This window comes from Amborella trichopoda, chromosome 1, assembly GCF_054954075.1.
Source record: "Amborella trichopoda isolate Santa Cruz 75 chromosome 1, AtrichopodaSantaCruz75HAP2 v2.0, whole genome shotgun sequence".
Taxonomy (NCBI): Eukaryota; Viridiplantae; Streptophyta; class Magnoliopsida; order Amborellales; family Amborellaceae; genus Amborella; species Amborella trichopoda.
The window spans coordinates 46,144,156-46,150,295 of NC_142336.1; the positions used below are offsets into that span (position 1 = coordinate 46,144,156).

The following is a 6,140-nucleotide window of genomic DNA, read 5'->3' on the forward strand; positions in this document are numbered from 1 at the left end:
GACTAACTCTGTTTTCTGACACATGATAAGAATATGAACAACCAATATAATGGCTGGTCATCAGATGAAGGTTATAATAGAAGTTAATTTTTCACTAGTAATTGGGTTGAGGGAAGCCTTCCCCTCCCCCCCCAAAACAAAAACAAACAAATAATGGCCATTTTAAGGATCGAAATTATGAGGGATTCCAAGATATTACTAACAGAAACAAATAATGGCATAAAATGACAGAGATGACTCATACAGAACCACTGGGGGAACCAGAGATATGTATGAAGATCCACAAAACCATCTTTATGTAAAACAAAATGTTTATACTTCCATGCATATCTATCGGACAAAATGAAGTAATATCTATAGTAACAAAGTCATCAAATTCAGACTTCTTCAAGTAAAACAAAAAACTATCCCCTATGACTTGCTGGAATCAAAATTGACTTCAGAAGACAGAACGCTAAAACAGCAGTGATAAGACAAATATATATATAAGCAGTATACAATTGTGCTCTCATATGCAGGTATTAGTAGTAGTTGAAAATATTGAGTCAAAAATAAGATAAGCACAATCCACCCTCAAATATAACACAGTAGCACAAAAAGAATATGAGGCAATTGAAAAGAATGCTAACTTCTGGATCATATAGAAGAAATTCAAATACGATTCAATCTACTCCCATACCCAACTTCAACACTTATATATTGCAGAAAACTATGGGAAGCATGGTGAACTAAGACCTCATTTTTATTGAAGCATAGTTAACTACAATTAGGAAAAAAAAAGAGTTGAGACATAATTTGTTAATTAATGTTAATTAAATGCATCAAAGATTGATAGATCAATATAGATTGCTAAAAAGTATAACCAACATGAATTTTCGCAGTTATGTGACTTCCCCAGATTTCCACAGAAATATAGTCTCAGAGTCTTTTGGAATTGATCTAGATAACACCATGTTCTGGCTCCGCTACCCTGACCACCTACGGCCAATTCGTTAGCTAAGGATATTTTTCTCTTTCCATTTGGAACCTGGATAAGGATAAATCGTGTTCCTGATTATCCTAAGGATTCTCTGTTAAATAGTTCACAAAAGCACTTGATAAGACCCTCGAATGTCTCCGGAACAAAAGATGCCATAAGATACACTCAAAGACATTTTCATTCATATATAAAGTGACAAACACATACAACACAACTAGAGACCACAAAATGAAAGAAGAAATTCATACTTCTTGTATTTTCTCATCCCCATTATATCCTTCACAAGAAACATTCAGACTTCTGCTCACGGCTCACCAAAATTGAATCCAGTGATATAACACATTATCAACCACAAGAGACAAACACATTCATAAGAGGTCATACTACAATATCTACCCACACGCCACAGCCAATATCCAAATGTTCCTTAAAGAAATCCCACCGAATGCATTTCTTGAATATAATAAAATCTAACTCGTGCTTATTTTCACAAATAATTCAACATCGAATGCAATATGTAGACTAAAAACAATGTGTAAGGGCATAGAGAAAAAATATTTGTGGCAAAAAATGTGTCGTAACTCTAACAAAACTGGATTTATACTGGCGAATGTTAACCTATCAATCACTATATTCACCTAATTTGGAAAGAGACTGAAACTCAACATACAAAAGACTGGACAACTGATCCTTAATTCTAATTAATTGAGACTTTGGATACACAGAGACAATTGGGCATACACGATCATGACAAGATTACAATTTTCAATGCAAGACAATGTACAATGTTCAATGCAAAACAGCATTTTCCCATATAATTCGTAGGGCTGAGACAAGTGAATAAGGTAGAATAGGCAAATTCCATTGAAATTGCCCAGAAAACAAACATTGTTACACCACTATTCCCAAAGGGAAAGCAAGAAGGCCCAAAATTACAACGCCCTATGTAATTACTTACTAAAGTGTAAGTACCTCATAAACAAAGACAAGAAAAACAGCCCACTAAACTGTAAATAAAAGCCTCAACTGACAGCAGATATCTTTCTATGACACCAAAATAACCAGTCTTATTATGTGCCCATGACAATAGAGAAAAAAACTAGGAATAGTGAGGTTATAAACTTCAAATAGGAGATTCACGGGAGATCCACACCAAATAAGTACGAAGAAGTAAAGTACGAAAAAAACAAGGCATTACCTTTCTATTAATAAGCATCGATAATGTGGTCTCTAGTTGTAGAAGAGGCGGATGCTGACAAAATTGAAGGATAACCAATAATGAAACACTCGCTCTCTCACAAACTCACGGTAATCTGGAAAAAGCAAATCATTAGGGCCTCCTATGAAGCCACAGCCTCGAATTCCCTCAAAAACAAAGCCGAGGATTTTCCTTTTACAGGGTTAGTGTTTATTTGCAAGAATTTTCTGGAAAAACTCCATAATCCTAGCCAGAATAAGACCTAGAATTTATCATGCAAGAAATCCTCTAAACTTTTTTATCCTTCAGATTAAGAGAACATAACAAACAACTATCAAGGGCAACAAGCAACTGATTAAAATTGAACATCGTCCATAGAATCTAGAGAAAAGTAAAGCAAAATGATTCAAATTATAGATAATCAGAGAACAAACAAAGTCTAGCCCCAAAATCCGATTTTGATCAGAAAATTCACAACCGATCCCAAAGCCACTCATTCTCAAATGCGAAATTTACCATCATTTGCTAAATTAAATCAATAATACATGGGCATCAATGGTCTATAAATCAAACAAATTTCTCAGAGAAAACGAACATAAACCAGGAATTTCTACGACTAACTATTCCTTCCTGAGCACAGGATTTTCAACATCCGATCAAAATAACAAAAGAAGAGCCAGAAATTAGATGATCAAGAGACTCACCTGTGAAAAAAATCAAAACCTGGTTCGATTCCAATCCACTAGATCAAAATCACCGAAAAGTGGAGAAATACCATGTCAATATACATATATATAAACAAAACCTTGTTAAGAAAGGGAGGAATTGCGTATAACAGAGGAATGCGTACAACTGTGTATATACGTAGGAGAGAAAGACAAAAACCGTAATTAAAAATAGGATGAGTACTTGTACACATGTAACGAAACTACCCAAAAATCAAAAAGAAGTTTTTACACGGCCTAGGCTTTATAAAAACAAAATAAATACTCACCTCAAATCAGGAAAGCACTTTCAGGCATACGAAGTGTCTACGGTAGCTCTAAAATCAATTTCTCCATTACCGACTTTAAAATTTAAAATTCAAAAAATTTACAGATATTGCTGATCTTTGAACATTTATATTTAGGATGAAATAGATATTCTAGATAATTTATTATTATTCTATTTTTAGATTTGAAATCCCATTATTTTTTTTTAATTATGATGTTAAAGCCCAGATGATCGATGTAAAAAGTTTTCTTATACTTGAATTGCAATTTTCGTTAAATTATGAGATAAAGCTTTATTTATTTTGATAGGGCTGCAGCCCTATCAAATCATTGTCTAGGATAAAACCCGCTCTTAAAAAAAATTAGTAATAAAGAACTGCGCTAATTTGCCCTCCAACTTTAAGCCGTTCACTTAATTGTTTTATATTTTTGTCACCCAAAACAAGGGTGGAATTACCAACTTCCACTCTTGACAGTGCATGTTGTATAAGGCGTTGGGTGCAATATTAAAAACATGAGTGGCCGCATGACATGAAAATCTCTGACGAAATGGAAGGTGGAGCCCATTAGCAGCTCTATTTTTGGTTTCTCCACCTACTCGTATTGATTCTTCCACCCTACACAGTGGTGGCAATACTAAACGCACGAATGAACTGACGGCCGAAGCGTTGGATGGAAGTTCTTAAAAGTGTGGAACAAAATGCGCTGCCAAATTGAATTATCCAATCATAGGCCAAGGCTTGCCAGCGTGGACCAATGGGATTTGGGCATGTAAGGGAAAAGCGTGTCCACATGAAAGAATAATATAGTTTATTTATTGAAAAAAGTTTATATAAAGATGCCACCTTAAAATGTGGAATTACGAATGCACTTCAAAAATTCATTGAAAAAGCTAGTTTTTATGTTGAAAAACCCTTTGATTGGTCATCTCAACATCGAGAGGTATAACCATGAAAAATAAAAAGATTTTAAGTTTCAAAAAATAGTGCATTTTACAACATACTATCCACGCCATCTATTTTCAAGATTTTCATAAGTTTATATATCTACTTGATTTTAACCATTTTTTAAATTTAAAATTTTATAATTAGATATAAAAATAGATTTTGAGATAATCCTAATAACATTTTACATCAAAATTATATACTATAATAAAATTTGAAGGTACACCTTACCTCTACAGTTACGGATGCATCTGTATGCCAACTACACCCTTATTTATTGGATGAGGTTTTGTAAGGGAAAAAGTTTAGTGAAAATATCTTATTATCTCTTATTTTTAACTTTTATATCTCATGAGACTCAAGAATTGAAAATATTACTTGTAAGCAAAAGGACTTCATCTTTTTTATCTTTTAACCCCCTAAACCCTTTTGACCATGTATTATTAACTTCAGCAACTTATGAAACGACTCTATCTCTCTCTCTCTAAAACTTCACCTCTCTCTCACATCATTGTCTCGCTCTCAAAACTCCATCTCTCTCTAAAACCGAAACTCCATCTCTTTCTCACACACACATCATTGTCTCTCTCTCAAAACTTTATATTTCTCCTTAAAACTCAAACTCCATCTCTCTCTAAAACTCTCTCTCTCTAAAACCCAAACTCCATCTCTCTTTAAAACTCTATCTCTCTCTCATACATAAGGTGTGCTCATGTTCGAGCTCAAGTTAAGCCCCTTGGCTGGTAAACTCACTGAGAAGCAAAGAGAGAGACAGATGGAGTTAGAGAAAGGGAGATGGAGTTTAAATAGGGTACCATTTTAGTGTTTGTTTGGATAAAAAATGTATGGTCAAAGGGGTCCAGGGGGTTGTAAGATGTAAAAGATGGGGACATTTTGTTTATAAGTAATATTTTCAATTATTGAGTCTATGAGATATGAAAGTTAAAAATAAGGAATAAAGAGATATTTTCCCAAAAGTTTATACAAAGCCTATGCTCTAACACAATCAAATTAGAGCTTACTTTAAAAACTTCACTATAAAAGGTTGTTTTAGTGCCCAAATATCCTCAAATTGATCATCTCGACATCAAATTGCATTGACATAAGAAAAATAATAAGTTCAAATTGAAAATAGTGCATCTTGTAACGCATTTTTTTACCGTTAATTATCAAGATTTTCAAGTTTACATAGATTTGCTTGATGTACACTATTTTTTGAGCTATAAATTTTATAATTAAAAATGAAAATATTTTTTAAGTCTATCATGACGATTTTTAGTATCGAAACCACATTTCTCAATACTATTTGAAGGTGCAATTTACTTTGATTGTTTAGAGCCTAGGCTCTATAAGGTCTAGGCTCTATGAAAACAAATTGAAGTCTCACCTCAAATCCTCGTCCTGAGAGCGCTTTTGGCATCGGATTACGAAAATCTCCATTATGGCACTAAAATCAATTTATAATACCGACAATGAGATTCGAAACTTAAAAAGGGTACAAATCTTATGGATTTATAAATACTTATTTTTAAGGCGAAATAGATAATCTAAATAATTTATTACAACATATATTATTTTTAGAGCTTGAAATCATTTTTTTATTTTCACCCCAAGATGATTGATGTGAAGGTTTTCTAATACTTGAATTACAATTCTCGATGAGTTATAGAGTAAATTTGGTAATAGTTTGGGAGAGGGTAAATTTGTTGATGGGTTCCAAGCCTCCAACCTATAAAATATTTAGGGCTATAACCCCACGGAAATAAGTCTCACTTTCCAGTCTGACATAAGAAAACCTTCAAATCGATCATCTCCTTCACTATTGTGGTCGTGGAAAAAACAAATTATAGCCCTAAAAGTAGTGTGTATTGTAAGGTATTTTTAGACCATTCATTTCACCTTAAAAATAAATGTTCACATATCCATAAGATTTGTGCCTCTTTTTTTAGCTTTAAAATTTATAGTCATTGTTGAAAATTAATTTTAGAGCCATCTTGGGATTTTTTTATGCTCAAAGATTTGAAATG

General features: G+C 33.2%; 1 protein-coding gene across 21 annotated transcripts in view; it reads right to left on the minus strand.

The window, feature by feature from the left end:
- Positions 1–2,983, minus strand: part of LOC18442260 (putative E3 ubiquitin-protein ligase ZFP1) — a 39,252-nt gene extending 36,269 nt beyond the window's left edge. For 13 of the 21 annotated variants that reach the window (XM_011627981.3, XM_088868216.1, XM_088868178.1 and 10 more), the window contains exons 1-2: positions 2,882–2,983; positions 2,178–2,292 (exon numbers count right to left, since the gene is read on the minus strand). The gene's annotated coding sequence lies outside the window, so the exon portion shown is untranslated. The remainder of the gene's footprint in view (positions 1–2,177; positions 2,293–2,881) is intronic. The other 8 variants (XM_020672131.2, XM_088868244.1, XM_088868220.1 and 5 more) reach the window with 1 other exon arrangement.
- Positions 2,984–6,140: the final 3,157 nt, after the last annotated feature.